Here is a 25,482-nt window from a genome sequence, read left to right as displayed (position 1 = left end):
CTGCTGAGCGGGGCTGGGAGCAGAGAATGAGCAAAACGGGACTGCCATGGGATAGTGGGAGCACAGCAGCATCTTTGGCAGCAGCTGTGGGATCCATAGCTGTGCCTTCTGTGTCATCTCCACCGTAGCACCGCAGTCCCCACGTTCACCTCCCTGGGCTCTCCTCGGAGGGAGCACGCTGTCCTCTGTGGGTATGTCTCTTTGTGGGGGAAACCACAAGCAGTCTGCCTCAGTGCTGGGAAACCTCCTGGCGTGTCTGGGGCACTGCTGTGCGCTGAGTAATAACCACTGAATGCCGAGCTCCTCACATTTGGCTGAGGTTGTTTTCTTAAATGATGCTTTGCTCAGAGGACATGGAAAGGGGCAACTGTTCAGTGAGACTGGAGTCGTTCAAGTTAAATCAACCTCCTCCTACCCACTATTGACATATCAAGAGAACCAGTGAGGCGCGTTTCATTACACGTGCACTGAGTTTACAATTAGTCTGCAGATGGTGATTTGTTTCTTTTTTTTCTTTATTTTTTTCTTCTGACCAGCAAGGAAAGGTCTGATCCTGCAAGAGGTCTTATTAGCTGTAATAAGAGCAGGTTTGGGTCAGGGTGTTGTTGTTGTTGTTGATTTTAAATGTAAGTGGAATGTTTATACCTTCTAGGTCAAATGATTCAATCTGGTGCTCTAGTGTTACATGGTTTAGCAATCCTTCTGTTCCCCTTCGGCTTGTAATAAGTGACAAAAGTATGGCTTCTTTCTTGATAAATGGGTTAACAGTATTCACAAGGCGGGTAATAGAAATCCATATTAATAGGTGGAAATTGGCTCTTGATACCAGGCAGGAGAGTCTAATGAAAGTATTATTGTTTTAGCTTCCAGCTCCTTTGGAAGCTGAAAGCTAAATGCCTGCATTACGTTCTTATTACCTATTTATCACGCCATATAGCTGAGTGGATGTTTATTAAATTACGTTCATGTTTAATGCCTGTTTGTATACTTTTCACTGAACGTGTTCTCAAAGGAAATTTTCTGGAAGTGTTTCAGAAATGCACAACTATTTTCCCATTCTCTTTTCATAATGCAAAACCATTGTTGCCAACTGTCAATATACAATTGGCTTGGAAATTAAATTGTTTCCTGCTAAGCTGTAAGAACCAGCTAAACCTACTCTATTTGATTTAGGAAATAAATATTTAAAAAGCTGAAAAACACGCGGCGTTCTTGGGTAGGACTGATTCCATTCTGGTCTTTAACAATATTGGTGATCCCAGGAGTTGGGCTTACCTAGTTTCAGCTTTAATTTAGCATTAAATTGCTTCATTGGGGATTTTACATGTGACCTTCTGTGTGTTTGTGATTCTTTTGAGAGTATTTAAAATAGTACTGAATACCATCAAAGATAAGAAATTAGGATCGTGTTTATTAATCTGCCTACTTACAGCACTTCTTCAGTATTGCATTCATTTTTCCTTTGTAAGCATCACTTTCAATTTATTCCATCTAGGTGAAAAGAAACAGCAAAACCCACAAAACAAACAAACAGAAAAAACCCACAGCTCTGACTGAGGAGGGTCTGAAGGGCTTTCATCATGCAGGTTCTAGGTGGGGAAAAAAAAAAGGAAGTAGGCTTTGGTTATCCTCCACCTGTATGAGCTGCAGCTCATCCCTGCAGAGCCCACGCGGCCTGGTGTGGCTTGGGTCACAGTGTGAGTCAGGTGAGGACTGTGTCTGGAGGCCAAGGGCTCATGGTGGCATCTCTGGCCACAGGACTGCACTGTGCTGGCCAGCACCCTGACTCTGCACCGTCCTGTGCCCAGGCTCCAGCAGAGATGGGTGCTTATCTGCTCTGGAAGCCAAGTTTGCTGCTCCTGAGCTGCAGGAGTGGCTGGACGTCAGTGCCAGTTTGTTTAAGCACTTCCAAACAGGAGGTTTGACTCCCACTCTTGCGTTAAGAAGTGTCTGCAAGGGGTAGAAGTCTGATGGCTTGGCCATAGCTGGGGCTTGGTGCAGGGGCTGCTGCAAGGAAGCAGCCAGCAGCACTGGGCTGCACACCCTGAGCTCACATGGGGAAGACCAAGTCTGCTTCTCAAGGGCTTGGGCAGCTCTTGTCTGCAAAATGTTTAAGTTCAGCTGAATATTGCATTAATCCATCAATGCAGTCTGTGGAGGAATGTGATTTGAATTGATGCTTACTTGCTCATATTTAAAAAATAAAAATCAGAGCTGCCAAACATATTTCAGCTCTGCTGTGCAAATAGTCACACAGCATTCTCACTGCTGTAATGAGCAGGTTCATCACTCAATCACTTTTACTAAGATTTTGCTCTCACTGCTCTTGAAAGAGTTAACCTTCATTGTTAGTGGGCCCTAAAATGTGCAGAAAGTGTGTGTGCTTTCAACTTACAGTGACTGAGCAAAATCTATATAAAGCAGAGTCATGTTCTGCTCTTCTTAATGCTGGTATCTACATCACGCATTTCACAAGCAATTCAAAACACCATTGCCATCATGCTACCAATTTATTTTTGAATGGTGGGTGGGAGAAACAATAAATCAGTCTCTTGGACTACGAGAAGCAGTATTTTGAATACATTTTAGCAGGCTTATTGGGCTTCCACATTTCAGCTGTCTTGCATTAACAAGCTGCTATTAAGATTTTAAGAGCCACTGCAAACATTCCTTGGATTTTATGTGTGTGTATATATATAAGAATATATATATACAATTAAAGATAATAGATACGTTTATGTAGAGAGGAGCTCTACCTCAGTTAAGCATTTTGGGTGTCATGGGATTAGCCTCTTTAAGCTGTTATTCTTTCAGTTTTAATACTTCTAATTTACTTTTCATTACTTGTACTTCTTGTGTTCCCTCAGTTTCTTATGGACTGTGCAGGCTAATTGGTTTCACTGATGCTTAAGACTGGTCTCTAATAGCTTGCATTCTTTTGGCTTCTCATATCTAGACCAGTGCTTCAGCATGTTTGCTTTAAGCACTGCAGGGAATGATTTGTCTTTTCTGTACCCCATTAAAGAACACTGAAGCTCTTGGCTGTACCTGTGTAGTGTAGCACCTTGAAATTAGGGATCCATTTGAGTTCAAAATGCCTCTTCAAAAAAGGCCATACAGTTAGTTTTTGAACCATATAAATGTTCAATGAAATCCTTTTTTATTTTTATTTTTATTTTTATTTTTCATACGTATAGTGTGACAATACAACAGAATTTATAGCACTGTTAGTCAGTTAGAAGGTATCTGTGCCAACAACCATTTTCTGACATGCCTTCATCTCTTTCCTTATACCAGGAGCCTGTGATTGACTGTGTTAATTTTTTCTGTTTAGTGAGGTCCTTTAAGATGAGACCTTGCAAGTCAGTGTTCAGGGAAGTCTTTGCTAAGAGCCTGTCCTTTCTAAAGTCGTTTATCTTACTCTTCAACAGTTTGTGCATACTTGAGTTACGTAGATTTGGATCAAGAGTCAACACGAAATACAGAGTATGTGTTAGAGATCTTGTCAACCCTACACATAACTTGAAAGCAGTGCGTGGGACCATAACCAAAAGCAAAAACCACTCCAGGTTTCATATATCCAGACAGAGGATGCCCAAGAAAACATATTTTTGAAGCCCACGTTGCCTGATAAGCCATGCTGATGCATAGCTCAGGGCCCGAGGAAAAGTTCAGCAACTGCTCTGCCCCACAGCGTGGGGAGAGGGAGGAACGTGTGCGTGGAGCCTTTCTGCTGCAGGGGTTTGTCAGCAGAGTATTGATTGCGCAGGTCAGCAGTGAGGGGTCACAGCTCTGCTGCGTCGGCAGATAGAGACGGAGGAATGGCATGCTGGGGTCACATTGGGGAGGAATTCAGTCACGCCGAAGAAAACATTTTTAAAGCTTTATTTACTCAAACGGGGCTGTGAGGTATTGAGCTTTCACATTTACAAGCCTTCCATGGAAGACTAGGAAACCTTATTCCCAGCTTTCACTGGGGTTTTTCCCCTTTGTTTTTTACAGTGTTTTTAGAGTTGAACAATTTTTAGCTTGTCACTGTGATGCCTAATACCTGCTTTTGTACCTTGCAAAGCATTACAAACATATTTCTTTCTGCGACGAAAAACTGATCATTTCTTCCGAATTACTGGATTTTGAAGAGATTGTGCTCTAATTTGTTCACCTTTTTAATTTGTTTTCTTTCTTTTTATTTTGCTCCAAGTGCCTGTGGAGAGCTGAGCACTGACTTACAGTTTCTGTTGTGCTCTTCCTTTGCCCTATTTTATGGTACTGATTGCATGGGAGAGCAGAGATTTGGCAAATCTGAAAGTGCAGAATTTAAACCCTGCCGAAACCAGGAGGAATCGGGTCTGAACGAGGTAACTGCACAGATTATCAGCTGGTGTGTGCTGTGGTTTAGGCACACTGTTTAAGAACACTCCATTTCATTTACACCGTTAGGAACCAATTAAAGGTAGTGAGCCATTCTTACACTTCAGAATGTTCTCACATGTACAGTTTAAGCTCACATTTTTAACTAACCCAATGCAGATTTTTTTTTGTGTGTGTGTATAAGGCATGAAGTCGCTGGCTAGCTGGTGTCCTAAGCTGGTGCTGAAGCACCTTCCAGTTAGCAGAGTGTTTTCTCTAATGCAGAGTCCTATTCCAGACTTCCTCTGTCACAAATTCTGGTTCAAGCAGGGAAGCGGTGCCCCATTTTTTCAGCGCAGGGAGCCCACCCTGAGACACAGACAGCAAGTGGAAGGGCACCTCTGCAGTCCCATGAGGACAAGGATGGCCAGTAACGTGCTTGTTTGCTTCCTCAGGTTTGGCATAAAGGCAATGAAAGAATAAGATTTGCATTTATAGAAGACATGGGAAAAGATTTGTATGCTGAAGACAGGGTTGCTTTGACTGATGATTTTAATATTGCCACTTTTTCCGAGCTTCTAAACTCCAAAATTACTTCTTTTATTTAAAAAAAAAAAAAAAAAAGTTCATGTCTCTTTCTCCAGTGACTCAAAGCCCCCGAGTTTATGATTAGAGTAGATTTTTTAATATTTTAATATTAAAACCAATAAATTGTGTCTGTTAGATCTTCCAGGACTGTTCAGGTAGTCTGTTCCCTGAACCCCTATCCTTCATGCAAAGCTCTTTGCAAACATCAACCCTTGTGTTCTCATCCAGCTCTGTGCAGACTCTGAAAGCTGCTCTAGAGAAGATGTAGAGCTCATCCAAGCACTGTTCTGTCCGTGCTCCCCTTGTAAATGAGTTGGGAGGAGGAGGATGCTTTTCCCCCTGGCCATGCCTGCAGAGCAGGGTGCAGCCACTGGAGGTGGTGTGTAGTGGGGGGATGGGGGACGGGGCAGGGGGCTGCTTCCAGCTGTGAGGCCACTGCAGTACAGTCTGTGTTTTGGGTGAAACTTTCATCATATGGGGAAGAAGGTTGGAGGGTACAGCAGGTGTGATGCTAAGTGCAGGTGTTACTGATGTGTGGGGTATTGCTCTGATTCCTTATGTGCCTTCTGAGCACTGGAGGAGTGGGGTAAGGGTGTACGTTCGATGATTTCAATAGCAACAGCAGGAAAAAAAAGACTGAAGTGACTGAACTCAGTTTACTATTATTTTTTAAAGGAGTTTGGAGGCCACCAGGGGTAGGTTGCTGCTTGCCTGTAGCTGCAGATACACATCATGAGTCTGAGTCCTCGTAGCTGCCGTTACAAGATATGGAGCAGGCAGCCTCGGTCAGGACACAGCCAGAACACCAGCCGGGAGAGCTCAGGACCGCAGTTCTTAACTTTTTTTCTTACTGCATGATCCCAGAATGTGAAGCGAAGCCCGGGGAGCAAAGTTCTGCAAGTCAGAGCGTGGTGCTTGCCAGCGCCGTGCCCAGAGCACCATGACCATGCTTCCTGGTGTGTGCACTCTGCTGGTGGAGAATCAGCGCTTTGTCTGCACAACTCCTTTCTCCTTTTCGTTCCTTTCTGAAGTTTTCAATTGCAGCTCAGGCAGGCGGGGGCCGGGGGGCAGGCTGGAAGGATGGAGCTGCTCATGAAAAGAAAGCTGCTGAATGGGCAGATTGTGTTGGTTTTTTTTCTGGGTGGGTTTTGTGTTCCTGACCCTGTTCAGCAAGGGAAGGTACAGTAGGAATGCTGCTGGGGATGCAGGGTTTCTGGGCGAGCCAGCAGCTCTCTGCTCCTCCCGCTGCTCCTGGTGCTCACAACCTGCGGGCATGTGCCATTCCCCTCCTCTGAGCCCTGGAGAAAGCTGCTTGTTGCTGTTTCTGGTTGGTAACCACCGTGCTTGGCCATGGCTGCAAACACGAGCCAGCTCTAGCTCTGCTCCCCACTAAGGCCTGCTTGCTGTGCTCTGCATGTCCAGTCCCTGTGCTGCCAAGCTGTAGGGGGGAGGGAGCAGGAAGGTGAGGTGTGCGTGTCCAGGGGAAAATTCTGGTAAGGAAGTCCTGTTGATTTGGGACCCTTGAAATGAGAATTCTTCATCTGTTGTGGCTGCTTTTTTTCCGACTCTGAGCTGCGGCAGTGAGACGCTGAAATGCTCACCAAAAGGGGCACGGGGGGAGAACAGGGCTGCAGTTCTGTGTGTGCTGAAATAATAATTAAAGCAGAAGGGAGGGCCGTAGCACTGCTGCAAGTTTTCTGGCTTTTCATCTGAGCGTGAAGTGCTGCGGCATCCCCCCACCTCCAAGGTAGGAAAAGCAGTTAGCAGGAGCCTCAGCAAACACAATGGCTCTATCTCGCTCTATTATGCCACAAAGGAGTGGCTTGCTTAATCTCCGAAATTAATAGAGCAGAGAGGAAACGGCTCTTAAAGAGATGTGTGTTTGCTTCCTTCCTGTTCATAGAACCAGGAGCCTGGGGCTGTGAGGTAATGTCATTTCACATAACTAGAGGGCTCTTCTGATAAAGGACAATTACAGTAAGTGTAGTGAGTCTGGAATTTTTGACTTTTCAGTGTATTTTTCCTGCCTCAGTGGTGGGGATTTTTGCTTCAAATCTCACGTATTATTTTGGTGAGGCGTGATGCCGTGACAGAGTTTGTCCCACGTTAAATTTTCAGGAGATTCAGTGTGTTTTTTGTCCTGCCTCTTGGTGTGTTGGTGGCATCAGAGAGAAGCCAGCCTGTTGCTCTGTTCCCTGCCACACTTAGTGCAGTAGTCAAAATTCATTTTGAGACGTTGTCCTGGGAGAACGTCAGTTCAGCCAGAATTAACGGAGTGTAGTCTGGTAGAACAGCTCCTTTTTCACACCGAGTTGGCCCTTTATAGCAGTGTGTTACTCTTGGTGTGAAGCCAAATTGACTGATAAGCAGCAGACTAGACTTTCCTGCACATGGTTAAGGCTGCTCACATCCATCGTAACATTTTCAGCTTTAGGAAGAAGACCTAGCACATAGAACAGTTGACCCCACCTCGCCACGATTGCTCCAGAGGGAAAAAAGATTAAAGCGTGGCTTGCAGGGACGCCTTCTGGAATTTTGAATTGTTTTAGAGGAAGGATAGGAAGATGCAAAACATACAGCAGGGAGCAGGGTTTCTGGGTACTGCTGCTTCCATCCCATCTGACTTGGGTGCAGGGGGATGATGCTCAGTGCCCTTCAGGGGCTGTCTGTAGTTAGACAGGTGAAGCTTAGCTCTGCTTTCGTTCCTTAATTCCCTTAATCATTTTTGTGTGCAGTATTACCCAGCAGCAATACCTAACGCTGCATTTTAAACTGCTGTCTGGAGTGGCATAACATAATACAGCCATGTTGTGTACCCTCTTGAGAAGAAAGGATGCAAGAAATGTTTGCTTGAGTCAGAATCAGAGGGAGTCAGCAATACAATGACTATCTGTAACATGCAAGCCAGTTTGTTCCCTGCTAGCAGCATGATGTACTTCGCGTATGAACAATAGTGAGTTGCTTTGCAGAAAATGTGTTTTTGATATAAAGATTATCAGTGCTGCCACCTTTCTTTCCTTGTTTATTATTGGGCTCACCGCAGCAAATTTGCAGAGCTCCAAATGCTTTTTCAGCTTTCATCCAGCTGCGTGATTTGTAATGAGTGTTGCAAGCTGTGGAAGGGAAGAAGTTTAAATCTGGGGCAGTTGTGCATCTATCCACACTTAACAAGGTATCTAATTTCTCTGCAGATTCAATACAGCTTTACCACAGTCTTGGCTGTAGCTTCAATTATGCAGTAGTATTTTTGATTTATTTCTGTACCTTTACTGTTATCTGCATGTGTTAAGCTGCAGCGAGTTCAGATTTTCTTAATCTGGAAGGTGAGATGAAGAACTGGCTTTGTATTGATGCTGCTCAGCACCTGCCAGTACAGCACAGCAGCGTTTGCCCCTGCAGCAGCACTGGGGGTCCTAACTGGGCAGCAGGAATTCAGTGGGGGCAGTACCAGTTCTCAGCGCTCTGGATGCATTTCCAGAAGCGGTGAGCAGCCCTGTCCGTCTGTCAGCAGGGGAGATCAGCACTGTATGTCTGTAATTCATCCCCCAGTCCTGGCAGGACTGCTCTGTGCCATGCGATGCTCCGCAGCCCTGGGCTCCTGCACGCTACCCAGACAGCACCTGCAGCAGCTTCTGCTTTCCAACACAGCTAGAAAACCCCACAAACCATCACATTCACATCCTACACCAGATTGCCCCATGAAGTGCCGATAAAGCTTAACTTGAGAGTTATTGCAAGCTTTTTCAGCAGGAAACATCCATTTTTTCTGGTTTTGGGCAGATATGTAGCACCGTGGAGTTGTGACCCTGTCTGTCTTGCAAGGAGTTTCTGTGATTCATGCAGCACTGAATAAAAGCGAATGGCAGCACAGCACTAGGTGGGATTGCTACAGTTTAAAATAGAAAATGGCATAATGAAGTTCTCAGGCTAAATGCCAATGTAAAATTAGCATTTAACCTCCCCCTTAGTATTTGCCCAATTAACATTGGGTGTCACCATCTCGATCGGCATCATTTATAGGGGCTGTTGCAGCAATTACAATGTGATATAAATGCATTGTGTAAAATTATAATATCCATCAATGTTTTCCCCTAGTGGGGGCTTAGATGTTCCAGCCCACAGCTGGAAATGGTATTATTTTACTTGTTCTATTATAGACATCCAGACGCATACACAGCCCTCAGACTTGAAAGAATGCGTCTGCAAAGTGAAATAATAAGCATATGCTAGACGCAGGATTATAAGTCTATTTAAATGACAAGAAAAATTTGGGAGGATAGGTGAGAATGGAAGGAATTGGAAGGCTTGTGCTGATATCCTCCTCCGCCTTCAGTTAGGACTTCTGGGCTTACTCTTCTTGGGGCCTGGTCCGAGGATCCTGGAGCAGATTGGATAGTGAGGATTTTCTTCACATCCTTTCTTTGGATTTCTTTTGATTAAGCTTCACTGTGGTGCGTTCCATGAATTCTTCTGTCAAGTTTCACTAACTTGTCAGAAGTTTCCCCTCCTGTCTGTTCTCCCAAAACAGACCTGACCCCAAACAGCTCTTTTGATATCCCATGTGGGTCTGAGCTCAGTGTGTGCAGGGCAGCCTGGACCTTGCACACCATTTCCCATTCTATGCTGCTCATGCGTGCCTTTGGGGGCTCTGGCATCACGGGGGCCTGTCTGGCTGTGTGTGAGAGCTCAGCCCTGACCCTAATGCAGCCCCCACCTCGCTGTCTGCTCATGGGCATCACACAGCTCCAGGGTGGCTGCAGTTCACTGTGGGCTCTGGGCTTCTGTCCTGTGCTGCACACCGTGGCAGCACCAGAAGGCAGGAGACATGCATTTTAATAACTCCCTCATTGTGTGTTTGTCTGATCTCGTCAATATTTTGCATGTTTTAAATTCTGCTGACTGCAGTTGTTGTGGGCTATCAAGTCCATCACTAGATCGCCTGATGTTAAGCACCTCTGCTATAAATCAGAACAGCCCATCTCTACAGCCCAGTGCTTCAGCAGCAAAGCAGCAGTCCTATATACAGAAGGCAGAATATTTGAGAAAGCATTACTTGCAGATGTAGTGTTAGGGATTCTTAGATGACATACAGTGGTGTCTGTAGGGGCTGGGGCTGATCCTTCCTCACAGGAGGCAGCATCGTGTTGCCTGTCAGGTGAGCGTGGCTCTTCCAGTACCGAGTTAGGATTGCCACAGACTTCACCTTCAGTTTCTTCCACCTGTCTCATGAGGCTTTTTGTTTCATCTAAAGCTTTGAGCTAATGGCAAACACATTAAATGCAAATGGCACCTTTAAGGCCCTCTGAATCTCCCAGCACAGCTTGCTCTGCAGATGATGCTAGGTTTATCTTAACGCTTCAAGCTTTGGAATTACAAATGTTTGTGTTCGACACTGAGCCTCTTGTTTCTAGTGCAGTTACTTCTGTTGCATGTGGGTTCTGAAACAGGTCAGAGACCACGAATGCAGAAGCAACGTGCTCTGTCTTTACACGGGTATGAAGAAGGTGAGAATAAGCAGTAGTATCATTACAAAGAATGCAGCAATCACTTCATTCTCAGAAGAGTTAAGTGAATAGGAAGGCAGAGAAACACCTGCTGAAACCAGCAGAAAAGTTTACAGGTGTTTCTGCAAACTAAGCTCAAGTATAAAACAGAACAGAGGACATTCTGGATAGAGAATAGTGCAAAGATAGCAGCAAAAATGGATTTCAGTGAGGAAGAAGCCAAGTCCTGCTTTTATTTTTAAAATATCACTGACGAGCACTGAGATACCCAAAGAGAAATGCGTTTGACACAAAGGGCTGTGGAGAGCCTCGACATGAGGTCTGCAACTGGCATCATAAGGAAGCAAAATGGGTCCTGAGTCTGTCTGCACGGAGTAGCAAGTGTGCACAGTGAAAGGCAAGTTTTGCTCCTTTACAGCTGCATCAGGAACCAAATGAAAGTTGCGTGCAGATGTTTTGGAGAGGGAGGCAAAGAAGCATGACTGCTTGCGTTATTTATCTTACTGTAAATAGCTTTTTGTTAAGCATGGAAAGACAGCAGCTCTTCCTGGGATTGTTTGCAGTTCTCATGTGACTGTTTGATGGTTCAGCTTGTTAATGGACCAGGCTTCTATTAAAAGTATTTTGTTGTTTGGCCAAAGAAGCCAGGAGCATGTTACTGCTGCTGAGGGCTGTCACTTTCTCATGTGGAGGAAAACCTAACTACATTTTTAATAGGCAACAAAAATTCTTCCTTATTCCTGGATAACCCTTACTGATGACCACACACCACAAGCAAGCAGAGAAGTTAGCTCTTTCCCTCCCTCCTGCTCAATCCAAGAGCTTGAGGAGAATTCAGAAGCAGAAGTTGAAAGGTTTGGCTTTCAAAAATTAAGCTCTCGCCCTACAGTTCAGTTTCGTGTCCCATGTTAGAAATGCCATATCATAAATGAGCACAGTGTATTTTCAGGGAGTTGCTCATACCGACTTAGTGTCTGTCTTATTAGAGAATAGATTTGTCTTGCAGAAACAAGGAAACGCTGTATAGAGGGATGTGCAGCATGCTGCTGGGAAAAGAAACTTCTGTAAATGCCAAGTGCCCCCCGACATAACCCTGTTTCTCCCGTGTGTTGTCTTGGTGCCTATTTAAGCTGTGGCACAGCGCTTTGAAGTGGGTTCAGTGTTGTGACCAAAGCTAGCACAGCCTGGATTCTGCCAAAAGGAGCAGCAGCGTGGCGTGGTGCAGGCGCTGGATGATTGCTTATGGCCTATAAATTCACTGCCAGTATAATAAGGGGTGTTTTCTTGGCAGTATGTAGAAAGCACAAAAAGGTAAGGCAATTACTGTAAAAAGGAAGGAGTTGTCCAGGGAGAGAGAGATTGTTTTCATCGGAGGTCTGATAAATTGTGGTGTGTTTTTCCTTTAAAGCTATTTGGCATTTATCTTCCCTTGTTCTTAGTAATTAATGGGAAAGCAAAACAGGAAAACTGTACTTCAATTTAAGACGTTTAAAAGGAAAACAGTTTTATCAGAGAAATGCATGTGGTATTGGACTTTACCTCCTTACTCAATACACTGTCTTCTGCACCTGGATGAAGTAAACATAAAATGCTTGAAAAGTGCTACTTTCCATCCGCTGTCCTGATGAGTGTGCGAAGAAGCAAGATGAAGGACTTCGCTCTTTCTTCTACCTTGGATTTTTTAGTGGAAGCAAAACTAAGATGACTGTGAGAGAGAAATAGAGCAGCTGAAACCTGGCTGGTGGGGTTAGTCATAGTACGGCTTTTTTGTGCATCATCACCTCTCACGTCTGCACAGAGCTTCAGGAATATCAGTTCTTAGCACAGGTACCAGGAAGAGTACTGGATAGCCTGAGGTTTTTGATTTTCTGTGGATTTTAAAAGATCAGCAGTTGAAAATGTGCATTTTCGTTCAGATGCAAGTACAGATAAGTATGAAACAGGATGCCAGCCTCCTTCATAAGACAAAAAAACAAATAAATTAGGCAATATATTTGTTTTTTACTTGTACTTGGCCCCATATCAGGCTCCAGTGTTTGTGTAAGAAAGACTGCACAAGTGCAAGGTCAGGAGTTGGTGTGCTGCTCAGATGTGGCATGGAGTGAAGGGGAAGAGCTGCTGTGAGATGTAAAGTTGACATTTCCTGCCCGTTTCCTACATCACACCGGGCAGACCCAGTGACTCAGTCGAGGGAACCATGTATGATTTTTCTGCAGTCCCCACAGGCAGTTGGCTCATTTTGAAGAGGTGCAGCCCCCTCCCCAGAGCAGCCACATGGGCTGGACAGGGTGTGCAGGGCCATGCTGTGAGCCGGAGCGTGGCAGCGGTGGCGGGCACCAGGAGTGGCTGCTGAAAAGCTGGGTCAGGCTTCCCGTGTTGCAACTGAGAAGAGAAGTTGGCTCTCCATTAGGAACTCGGGAATGGGAGACTTACGAAATGCATAACAGTGCTTAATGATGCATGCTGGAAATATTGTTGAGGGCGCAAACTAGGCTGGCAGGAGCTTTGCATAGCAATTGGGATGGAGGTGGAGGGTTACAGCATGTAATCAAGTTTAGTCCATTTGAAGAGGCTTCCCCTGATCTGCATTCCCTGCTACAAAGCAGTACCTGACGAGCTCTGTGTCACCACAAAATGGAATGGTTACCTGCAGCTAGTGGCTGACCTCCTTGAATCTCCATTGCCTTTGCAGTCAGGCAGTGCCTCTCAGCTGGAGCTCAGTAGCTTCTGTCTGGGTGTTGTCATCTCTTAGTATCACCTTCTCGTGCCTAATCCATCCACACTCACCATCATGGCCGTGCTGAGGAGACCTCCACGTGGTGCAGCCCAGCCAGAGGTGGCTGGAAAGCCCCCAGACCCAGTGCATGTGGTGTCCCACGGAGGTCCAGCTGTTCCACCTATGGGGAAGCATCTACTCAGTGCTCGGCCACACCAAGAAGTCCAAGAGGAGCTCAGTGCAGCCTTGGCTTTGGGATGGCCAAGCCATCAGCTGAGAGCACAGCCAGAAGTGGTGGAATGATCTTGGGCAGCAATCTGGACATGAAGGGACCCTGGCCTCTTGAGTGGGGTGAGGCTCCAGCAATTCCTGTAAGCCTTTTCAACTTGAAGCTGGACACAGCACTGCTTACTGTGGCTTTAGTGACGGATCAGAGCACTTCCAGTAAATCCAAGCATTTGTTCTCAGTTTGCAAGCCCCTTGGACCTCCCCAGCAGTGCCCAGCACAACTATCCAACATGACAGCCGTTTCCTGGTCGTTGCAGCAGTTATATCCCCACCAGTCTGTGTAACTGTAACTGAAAGAGGAAGTTTCTCCCATTCTTTCAGCAAGAATGAATTGTTACTGGTGCTCTAGCTCAGTATTTGGGAAGATTTTACTGTTCCTCCGGGGTTACAGAGCTTGCTGGGAATGCCTACATGCAGCTTGCCAGGGCTGTGGCTCACAACTGCCGTGTAGGTCAGGTTCTCCCTGCCCATTCCCAAATTGTTCCTGGGGGCATCTCCATGCACACATCTGTGGGTGGCTCAAGCCATTCTGGGAGAAGTAGCTGTGTTCTTGACAAATCAGTGGATTTGGTGACAGCTGGGATAAATGAATGTGGAAAAACAGTACTTGCACTTTACCTTCATCCCTTTCCAGCATTAGCGGAAAAGTATATTATTGGGCTTGAAAACTTTTAGGGGAAGTAGTGTAATTCTTGTGGGCAAACTGAAATGTCATAACTAAAAGACAACAACTTTTTTTTCAGCCTAAACTAGGTATATGCAGTTCAAATGTTGTGACCTTTCAAGAATGTGTTTGCTCATCTCTAGGCATCACATCTCTATTAGAAAATGGAAGAGTATTTTGCTGTTGATATCCAGAAGTATACAGCGAGGTTTCCTGTAGATCTTGCTCTTTTACTGTTCTCTGTAGAGGAGCCAGCACCTTGAGGACTGTAACCTGGGAAGTCAGCCTCACATCCTGGGGTTTAGGGGGAGCCTCCACTCATTCAAAGACTAAGTCCTGTAAAAAGAGCTCAGAAAAGCCAAAGTACTTGCGTTTCTTAGCCTTTCTCTTTGGCTTGGTGGCGGTATTATGTAATGCAAACACTTCAAACAAATAGCTGTGATATTCCTGAAAGAACATGTGCTGTGCTTAAAAGGAAAAAATAATTGGAGAGAAGAAAAAAAAAAAAAAAGAAAAAAAAAGCCACAGTTATGTATTGTAGACCTAATGCACAGTGAGAGCTGCTGCCTGTCAGCTGCTGCCTGCGCATCTGTGGTGCTGCTGGAGAGCCCAGACTTTACACACCACCCATATTCATGGCCCTACACAATATAGGGCAGAGGAATCTAGCACACCACTTATCTGGAACCCCCCCCTGTTAGTGTTTGATAGCCTGTAGTGATGGGAAAGAAGGTAAGGGTGAAGGGAAGGTGGGGAGCCCATTTGAAACAGTCACAAAGTCAAAGGTTTTCTAAGGATTTTTAAGGTTGTCATGTCTCCTTGAAATTAAATTGGAACCAAGCACCTAGGGCCATCTGCAGACCCCAGCTGAGTCTCTTAATGAAAAAATATACATATAGTTTCTTTGCGTAGTTCCCTCCCCTTCACCGTTAGCAGGATACATGGAATTCTGTAAGCACTTCCTCTGTGTACTGGAGGCTGCTGTCTGTATGCAGCTCCAGCTCTGTGTGGAAAGCATTTCAGATCTGAACTTTCAGAGATCAATCATGTGATTAACACAGCTGTTCCCATGATGGGTGCTTTCTCTCCCTGTGGTAAAAGTAGTTTTGAAACACCTCATCCAGTATGACTCTAAAACGTTTCCTCTGCACTCGAACTTGACCCAGCTGCTATGGTTGCACGCTGGAACTACAGTCATTATCAAAAATACCTCTAGAGAATGAAGGAACAAGCTTGGGGCTTCCCAGAGGCTCACACAGGACAGTCATTCTACAGTCAGTAAGTTTCAAGCTCTTTTTTCTTCTCTGCTGTACCTCTTCTTCATAGAGCTTTACAGAGAGACCGCAGCCACGTCAGGCTCCAGAACGGAGCAGCTTCATTCTGTGTGTTCAAAACTACCTCTTCTGTTATGACAGATAACTTCAGGCTGGCTACAGAATCTGTAACAGGGATTGGTAACCCTCCAGGATGATACTTGGCACTCAAGAGCTAACACATGTTTTTGTTTCGTGAGCATGAGTCTAATAAAATGGCTCACTGGTTTAAGATACCTCTGAAAACAAGACACAGTTGGATGTAGAAATCGCAATGATTTGGCAAGTTCAATTATTAACTTCTCTTGCAGGGTTAAACTTTGACCAGAAATTTGCCGTGAACCCACGGGCACATCCTGCTCGGAAACAAGATGCAGAAATCCTCCACTATCCTCCTTGATTTGTCTGTGCAGAATGCAGTCAGAGTATAGAGCTTTATTTTCCCCTGAGGAAGTCATGGCAGCCTCCATCCCCTGTGCAAAGCAGAATGCTCTCACGTTTCATGTTTTAATCCTTTGAGTATGATTCTGTCCTGCTCAGGACAGTACATCTGAGGAAAATGTGACTGGTCCTGGACTGGCCTGTTGTATAGGCTGCTCTCACCACATTTTGGGAGAAAATTGGACATGATGAGAAGCCTGAGCTGTGTTAGCTCTGCAGTGTCCTGTGGGATTGTTTTTGAACACAGCAGCTAAAGATAGAAGTGCACCACAGAGATGCTAAAAATACTGCCCAACTCTACGGTGGTTGTTTAGCATTTGGAGTGCTATAGATGGCCTTACACAGACAAAGGGAAGATGCAGTTTTTCAATTTGAATATGCAAATGAAATCCTGATCTTGCGAATGTGCAGTCAGAGGCGTGAATCTGAAAGGACCACATACATTCCTGAAGTTAAGCACTGCCAAGATTAAGAGTTTAATCAGTTAAATACAGTGTCATCAGACAATCAATACAGTGTGATTGCAGCACAATGTGGAGACATCAGTTCAAAAGACCAAAAAAAAAGTCTTTGCACGATTAAGATCAGATTTTTACACTCCACATGTTGACGGAACCATGTTGTCTGATAAACCATCTCTTATTAACAGCAGGTTGCAAACTGTTTCTTCTTTACAATTTATATGTGTGATATAGTAATCATTGTTTTAATATCAGTGGGAACACACTCTATGCTTCATAGCTTTCAACTGTGTGACCTTTAAAGGCAGGACAAAGGCTTTGAAATTAGAGTTTACGTAAAAACTGAGAAGCACAGGGAGCTTAAAAGGCTGTGTAATTCACTTCTGCAGCAAGAACACCATTTTCTCTAATGCTGTTTGCACAAGTCAACATTTATGTTGTCAATTTGCAGTGATGAATGTGTGATTAACATCACATCCAGGACAGAGGGGAACTGGTATCTGTAACAAGTTGATAGGTTCTGTGGTTAAAATCTGAGCGACTGAAGCATTGCATCTTTTGCTGGAGGCAATTCCTCCAAATCCTGTGTATTTTTAATTTACTCCGTTAGTTAATAAAAGAGCAAAGAACATAGACCCATCCCTGCTGAAGTCAGTGTCCTAATATATTTATTTCACTGAGGCCAGGTTTTCAACAGCTTCATACACCATGAGGGCTTCAGGGGTGGTTGCATTTCTTTAGGAACACTGGTCTGCAAAAGCCCTTTAAATGTCCACAGCTCAGACACCATTCGAGCAGCGTGTGCTGTAGGACCCAGAGCCCCAGGGCCAGAGCCTTCTCACTGCTCCAGGAAGGAAGCCTACAAATAACATCTTGCCAATGAACCATATTCCTATTCCTGATAATGCACGAGGAAGGTGGAGCTGCCGTGCAGAGAAGGATGGAGGTTTTCAAAGGAAGTACTCAGAAACAGATGTTCTCAACCAGACTTTTGCTTTACAAATCATTCCTGCCTCTGGCTCTATCAGTCTTTCTGCACCCAGACTCAGTGGAGATTTGCTAGATTCATTCTAAATGTTTCCTTAACATGCCCATGCTTTTCCATCTTTCTTGAGCTGTTTCTGATGCCAGCTAGGAAAAACTAGAAATTGTTCTTTTAAATGCTTGGTTACTATCAAATCCCAGAAGATCCAAGTAGCGAAACCATCACTTTTTGCTCAGTAGAGAGGATCTCAATTCTCGAGTGTAGCTGTTGCAGTGAGATTAATGTAGTCTACAAAATTACTGCAAAGTGTTCCATAGGACTTTGAAATTAATGGACTATAAAAAAAGATATAAAACAATACTGCTGGTATTAAAATGGAGGTAAGATGAGGTAATACTGACGGAGAGACGCTGAGTCTAAGATTGATCTTGATTTACAGCCAGATATGAAAGAAACACTCTTGTACTACATCTTGAAACCCGAAAGGTAGAGAACTTCTGTCTTCAGCTGTCTCGTTAATAGTGCTTGTCATTACATGGAATGTGGAAACATCAGCCAGACAATATGCATGGCATAGTTGCTGCAGGTCTTCAGATGACTAATTAAGAGGCATCTGCGCCGAGATCTCCTGCCAGCAGTACAACACAAGAGCAAGCAGTAGTCCTGTTCCTCCACATCCATTTGTCAATAGCAATTTTTCCCGTGGAAAAATTTCCATTTCTAATGATGCCATTAATACTGAAGGCAGATGAATTGTTAAGGAAAGACATGGTAGAATGATGCTGAACATTTGTTTTGATAGGGCAGATCTCTGTTGGTGCCTCTGAAATGAGATTGCTTCTGTCTGACCCGAAAAGTACCAAAGCTAACATCTGGTTCTTTTTTCTTTTTCTCTCTTTTTTAGTTTAATTTCTTTCCTTTACAATAAATGTTATTTGGTCTCTTCTGTGCAGCTGGCTTGCATGGGATGAAGAGACAGGTATATTCTTGGCTGTGTGCTTTCTTTTTTTCCCCCTTGGAGCTGATCCTACATGAGTATTTCGATATTAAGGATGATGCCTGTAATTTTAGACAAGGGTAATCAGAAAAGCCATGTTCACAAACTTGCTGCCTGCAAGATGTTCTGACTTACAGCATGTGGATTAGCTGTATTTCTGTCATTATGAGCTTAACTGCATTCACAAAAATCATTATGAGAAAATCGTATTTGTAGCATTTCCTTCCCTTTAATATATATGTTTTTAAGATTTATAAAAAATGAAATACGTAGCACTCTTGGTAATCCAGGTTGAATTTCCTGTTAGTTTCTGTGGTTTAAGCTTATTGTAAGATCGCATCTTTCTGGTTTTGTATAGTCATGATGTTTTGGATGTTTGTGCTTACGAGCCAAATCCTGCAGTTCTAGGTATTTGCAGCCAATATTGCTTCCTATGCTGTGTGGTTGGTTAAGTGGGGAAAGATGCAAAAGATGAAGGAAAGTCACAGATCAGCAGTCATTTAAAAGTTCACGTACATTAAGTGGTAGCAGTTTCTTTCTCTTTGAACACAGTTTTGGGTTCCTTCGAATATGTGCACTGATTTATTGAATAAAATGAGGGATCACAGGGAGTGGTGATGGTCGCAGGGAAGGGGTCACAGCAGGCTTCTGCCGAGTGACCCAGAGCTGGCTGTGCTGGTGGGAGATGTAGTTGTACACATGTGGCAGCATTTGTATAGGCTAAGCAAACTATGTTAATAGAGCTGTTTTAAAGGTGGCAGATTTCATACTGCAGCTGTAAATTACACACTGGAGAGAAGCTCCCGCTCCTGGTAAAAGGAAATAATCCAGGTAACGGATACAAGCTAACCAATAACTGAAGTGCTTTCATGGTTAAATGACTTGCAACCCCGGTTCCTCTTCCTACATCCTCCCCTCTCATTGCCTATTTCCATGAATATTTTGAATGGAAGGAAATCCACCCCTGTGCATTTTCCGTGTTCATAATCCTTTCTCCATTACCACAGCTTGATCGGAATGGATCTGCCACCTTTCCAGCCTCCAAATACCAGGCAGACCTAAAAGCAGACCTTTGTCTTGTACACCTTAACTGAGGAATTGAGATATTACTACTTTTAAGCCTAGTAAAACACTTCTTTGGAAGCTTGAAATCACATTCTGATCTCTTTCTTGACAATGTGAAATGGCAGTTTTAAGTCCATCCATGATCAAATCACCTGAAATCAGAAGGGTCAACCAGCCTAAAGCAGTAGGAAAAATGAGGTTCTAGTTTATGTTTAATCTTAGTGCGGGGAAAGTGAACGCTAGCTTTTTTTATTGCTTGAGCCCCCTTGAGTTCTCCTTGTAGCCTGGGATGTGAAAGCATACTTCTTGTTCCTGGTAGTCATAAACTGCTTCAGCTACTCACTGTGTGCCTCAGCAGGAGGCATTTTTGGATTCAGATATGTAATGCAAGCTTCTGTTATCAAATGGCAGCTAGCTTGCACAAATGAGAATCTACAGATGAGCTAAATGCACTTAATGCAGAGACAGGTTCTGCTGTTGTTAAATGGGATCTTTGCCCACGAGCGTTCGGGTTTTGTTGCTCATCTGCAAGCCAGCCTGCTGAGGAAAACAGCACGTCTGATAGTTCAAGCGGGGCTGCAAGTAACTGCTGCTGTTTAAGAGGTAATGTTATATCAGATACACTTTGCACTTTTCTCACCTTTTTTTTTCACAGTTTGTCCTCAAAAATTAGCAGGTCATTGGAATCTATATAGATTGTGAAGAAGCAAGCAGTATAGAGGGCAAACCTTTCAGATTGGTGTACTTAGGCACAGAAGAAAAAAAAAAAAGTGTCATTTTCTTGTTTTATATGGAAAATTGCCAGTTTCATTTTTTTCATTACATGACTGTTTTTGTCAGAACGGATAGAAACATTTTGGGCTGATGGGCAGATAGCTCTCGCTGAAGCTTGTTGAAGCCACAGAGACTGAAGTCTTGATGGCTGAATGCTGCAAACAGTTTGCCTCTGGCAAATACATGCTTCCAGTTTTGGCAGTGTTGAGTGTTTGAAAGAGACAGAGAGTGAAAGGTTCTCTGGTCAGCTCAGTTGAGCAATGCTCAGATTTTATACTACGAGGAAGGAAAAAACAGTCTGCAACAGATCCTGAAAAACAGGAGAGTTGGGAGACCCAGCATGCAGTGGAGTCTCAAGGGAATGCTAGAATTTGCAGGCTGATGTTCTATAGCAAAGCCCTTCCACTCTTTTCAGGCTGCTGCATTATTCAGCCCTTCTACCAGAAATTAACTGTGTTCTCTCTCACAATACTTCGTCTAGCCTTTGCTGTTGGTGACCTCGATTCCCCAGGTTTCTGAGGCACCAGGGTTTATTCTGAAAGGCTTTGAGATAGGCTACAGGGAAACACTGGCATGTCCTGGTGGATCAGGAAAAACTGAAATATTCCCCACCTGCTCCTTCTCCTCCTACCATCCTTTTTTTTTTAATCAAACCAATAGAAGAGCCAGCTTTCCCGACAGTTACAAGGGTCTTGTGACTCCTGGTGAAAGAAGGTTATCTGACTCCCATTCTGGATGTCCCAGATCAATATATTTCACGCTGTTATGTCAGGAGGGTTGCCAGCGATGACGGCATGTGCAGGTTGAGGGAGCTGGATGAGATGCTGGAGGAGAACGCCTCATGGACTCTACAGAGGTGGTTTCAAAATGGCGGCGTCTCATTGGGCTTGGTTCTCAGAAGAAGATGCGTGTGGGTGTGGGAATCGCTGCTGTAGGTTGGATCACTCAGTGGCATTGAGTGGGGTGAGGTGGTTGCAGATCAATAATGAGCACCCTGTGGTTGCTCTAAATCAAGACTTGAATCTCTGACAGGCTGCAGAAGCCAGACAGAAGCACAGAAATACCTCACCAAACATTTTTCTTCTCTCGTTTCTGCTTTATGCTGTCCTAAATAGAAATCTTCTCTTCCATTTGGCTCATGTTTGGTGGAAGGAGGATGAAAGCCACAGTGCAGATCTTCCCAGCAGGTGTTGGGGGCTCTTTTCTGCCTGCTGGAGTGCAGCAAAGGCCCAAGGGACAGGAGCAGAGCTCTGTGAGCTGGCAGTGGGGCAGGCTGGGTCACCAGACTGATGGGGTGACAGGGAGTTCTTGGGTTAAAGGAAGAACAGAAGCACAGGGATGGCAAGGCAGCGAGCCAGCCTGGACAAGCTCACGCGGTGTGTTATTAAAATCCAATGGCACCGCCACTGTGTGCTTCTGCTGACAGTTTGATCTCTCTGCTTCAGCTCTCGTCACTTGCAGCCATTGCTGAGAAGTGAGTGTTGGGCTCTCTGGAGCCCAGCACCGCTGCCTGTGTTTGGGAAGCAGCAGGAGGAGGGAGCAGTGGTGGGGCACGGCCTGCAGCCCCCAGCCCCACTGCACAGCACAGGGCCCACAGAGCACGCTGCCCACGCGTGGGGACTGCTGCCCTGCGCAGGGCTGCTGTGTGACAAAGGGGATGATTGCAACCACAGCTGTGGAGCTGCCAGGGAAGAAGCAGTGCCAACAGTTATTATTTATTCCTGTTACACTACCATTGGGAACTAGCAGTACGACTCCTTTGGAACTTGGGCCTTTCCCTGCTCACTCAGGAAGCGCAGCAGGGCCAGGATCACGGCGCGCTCACCTCTAAAAGCAAACCAGTCCAACATTCCCCACTTCAGGGGGCTTGCCTTAGTTTCCCAAGTATTCCCCCAAAGAAGTTAACACCTGCGTGCTAATGTACCACACTGGATTTTGACAAGGTCACAAGTGCCTGTTCGTTGCTTATCTGCTCCGTCCTAGTTTGCAGTTGCAAATGGGGTTTTCCCACACGTAGCTGTACCTCTCCCAGCCAGCTTAAGAGTGTGTGTGTTATGTGTTTATATGGTATTTATATTCCCTTACCAGTATTCAGTTTGGAAGGAGGCTGCCCAACATACAGTCAGCAGAGAAAGGGAAAGAGCATATCCTGGTGCTATTTGTCAAATAGCATAAACCTTCTCAAATGGAAGGATGAAGAGTAGGTATAAATCTGCTCCCTTCTGTGGGAATCCAGGGCCGAACAAGGGAAGCGTGCAGTTCAGAGGGAGCTGTGGAGCTGTGCTGGCTCCATCGGAGTCCGCAGCAGCACAGTGTGCAGTGTGGGAGGAGCAGTCACGTGTGTCTGACTGAGGAATATTTCAGCTAGCCTGTCCACCCCGAGGAAACAATTCTGTATGTCCCTAATTCTTCATACTTGAGTGCCTGGTGAAGCACTTTTGTCTTTCTTTCATTTGGGATGTGCTCGAAGCAGAGAGCTGGTGATGCTCCGTCATCCCTTCTGCCCAAAACTACTCTGTGATTTGTTTAGTCCACTTTAAGAATGGTATCTTTCTCAAACTTGCGGCTGTAGCCAAATGTATTTTAAATCAAGATGCAATACTGTGAAATTCTGTGGAGTTGCATTTGCCAAAACTGGGGGAAAATGTCCTTCTGGATTTCATGGTTCTCGTGCAAATATTCACCTGGGCACCAGGAACCTTGCTTCTCAAGAGAACACTCAGCTAACATCACTGCACCTCTTCCAGCCTGGCTTACTTAGAAACCCTGTCCCACTTTTGGAGTAGCTGTGCTTCTGAGCACCATGGCTTTGTTTTACCCATAATTGTAGTCATGGGGAAGTGGGCTTGCACATTACTCCCCAATGCAACTGTTAGACAATACATTTTAAGTGTTTAGAAAGCCCATTTTTCTCCCCAGTAGCTCAGAGCACAGGAATGTCCTGTGGCAGGGATGTACATGCCAGCATGTCAGCTGGCCAAGTGTGGGAGATCCCCAGCACCGCCTGCTGCAGGGTTCCCAGTGTGCAACTTGGGAACGTGCAGTGTTTATTTTGGATGTGTGAAGCCTGTGTAAAGATTCCGTATACATGCCTGGGTTTAAATATATGTAGTTATGCTCTACCAACGTGTTTCAGCCTACACAGGGCAGCATCTGTTGAAACATGTACCCCTGGCTTAGTTTTATCAAAGAAAATGAAGGAAAACAATTTCATCCATCATTAGACCAACACTTGGGAGAAGATTTAGGCCTTGTTCCATTTCCTCAAGCTATGCAAATTTTGGCCTGATCAGCCCAGAGAAATAATCCAGTCCCTGGTGCTTCAGCCTTCTCTGGCAGCGATGTAAAGGCATTTTTTTGCAGTCAGGGTCAAACCATGCATGGCACAGCTGACCGTAGAGGGCTGCCGGGCCACCAGCGTGCAGGACACTGAAAGCAGTGCTCCCCATTCTGTGCTGGCTCCAACTCACGGTTTCTGGGTGCAGCCCAGGGTAGAGCAGTACAACTGGAGGCCACGGAAGGTGGCAGGAGCAGTGATTGCTCTGTAAGGGATAGCTCTTAGAGAGTAGGTGAAAAATGTCTATGTAAAAAGGTCTCTTTTCCGCAATACCATTCAGAACTGCTGTGTGCTAGGTGAATTTCTCCCACAGCCTGATCAGCAGCTCACCGTAGTGTGCAGACCTGCATTTCTATCTGCCAGCTCTCTAAACTTGTGACCTCTCACTCACCTCCAAATACCCATGTAAGTGGGCATTAGCATCTAGGAAAGTATCTGTGTCACCTGATCACATTGGACCAAATTTGCCATCTTCTCTCTGTGCACCAGTTCAGAAACAAACGATGTGAGAGCGCTCGTGTGTGTCCAGCAGCTGCCTCATGTTCCCAGCTCCGTACAACCCCCGTCTGTGGTCAATTACTTGAACCCATGGAGGATGGCCTGAAGTGGCCATTGGCCATTTGTACATTGCAGCAGCAGCTGCACTGTGTGCCCACATTGCATCCTGCAGCTTTGCACACTGTGGTGACCATCCTGTGAGAAAGAATAGCTGTATTGAGCACCGAAGTGGCTGCTTGTGTAGTGATGCCTCAATGCTGGCAAGATGTGTGTAATATTTAGTGCAAAATTCAGAAGTCAGTCATACCCACTGCAGCCTTACAGTGGGCATGACTATGCTGGCAATAGGTGGTGGAGCTTTTCTAATGCCACGGGCTGGTGTTACGAGTAGATAGGATTGTTTTCCTGGTGCGAGGTGACTAGCAGTGCTTCGAATCGTAGTTCAGGGCTGGGAGAGGTTTTACTGTGAGCTGGCTTAGAGGATCAGTGACTCTCAATGGTTTTCCCGTTGCTGACAAGATACTTTTCTAAACGCCACCTCCCTCTACTGTTACACAAGAACAGAAGGCTTTTTCCCTTAACTTGAAGGGGCAATGTTAATGTTTGATTAATCCTATGACATACAGGCATATTTGTAAGAGATTGCTATATTACACTGAATTTGTGTTAGAGACATCATTTTTAATTTCAGTTTCTTTGTAATCATAAGGAAGATGGTTTCTTTTTCCTCCCAAACTTGTGGATTTACTACTGTACCATTTCTTGAAGATATTTCCTTCATGGTGTTTGGAAAATATTTCAGTTTTTACAAATGAGCTGCATCGTAATGTGAATGAAGCCCATACTGCCAGACTTAGAAGAACAAAAGTTAAGATTTTAGCTGTTATTTACTGTTCAGAAAATCTAAACTGTCTATGATAGGAAAGCTTGAAAGCTGAAAGTCTGATTAGACAGGTAATTGAGATCTGTTTGTTTGTTTGTTTTTGTTCATTTGGAAAGCATGCCAATTATTTCAGATGCTCTGTCCACAAAGAAAGTATAACAAGTTAGTTGTCTCAGGTCTGAATTTAATCCGAGTCACTGGCAGAAGGCTGCTAAATTCAGTCCAGGGTTTCATGCAGTTCTGCCATTGCTTCGATTTAAAAAATGGTACCATGAAAATGTTGGCATGTTTGCTATGCAGGGAGTGTAACGTCTTAATTGAAATGATAGCAGAAACGATTTTAAAAACTTGTATTGGAGTTCACGTGACAGACAGTGTTTTATAGCTGTAGCATGTGTCTTAAGGCCAGCGTGTGAGATTGAGCCTTTGTCTGACTGTAACTCTTCTGATTTCACTGAAGTCGCACCCACTTAAATCCTGATTGAATTTGTCTCGCATGATTGGTTTTTTAATTGTGTGATTTAATTTTCAGTATCTCCAACCCAGTGTTACAGTTCAGAGCTTTAGAGCACATTACAGTAAGGTCAGTAACCATTTTTTCTCATTTTTATTTTCCCA

General features: G+C 44.7%; 1 protein-coding gene across 1 annotated transcript in view; it reads left to right on the top strand.

Moving 5' to 3' along the window:
* The window catches only part of MAMLD1 (mastermind like domain containing 1), a 73,047-nt gene that overhangs the window by 17,431 nt on the left and 30,134 nt on the right, over nucleotides 1-25,482 (top strand). The gene's annotated exons all lie outside the window — the stretch shown is intronic.

Source organism: Cyrtonyx montezumae, unplaced genomic scaffold (genome assembly GCF_038088225.1).
Source record: "Cyrtonyx montezumae isolate F1298 unplaced genomic scaffold, pur_monq_1.0 scaffold_11, whole genome shotgun sequence".
Taxonomy (NCBI): Eukaryota; Metazoa; Chordata; class Aves; order Galliformes; family Odontophoridae; genus Cyrtonyx; species Cyrtonyx montezumae.
The sequence above is the reverse complement of the archived record's forward strand: the minus strand, read 5'-3'. Positions and strand labels throughout refer to the sequence as shown.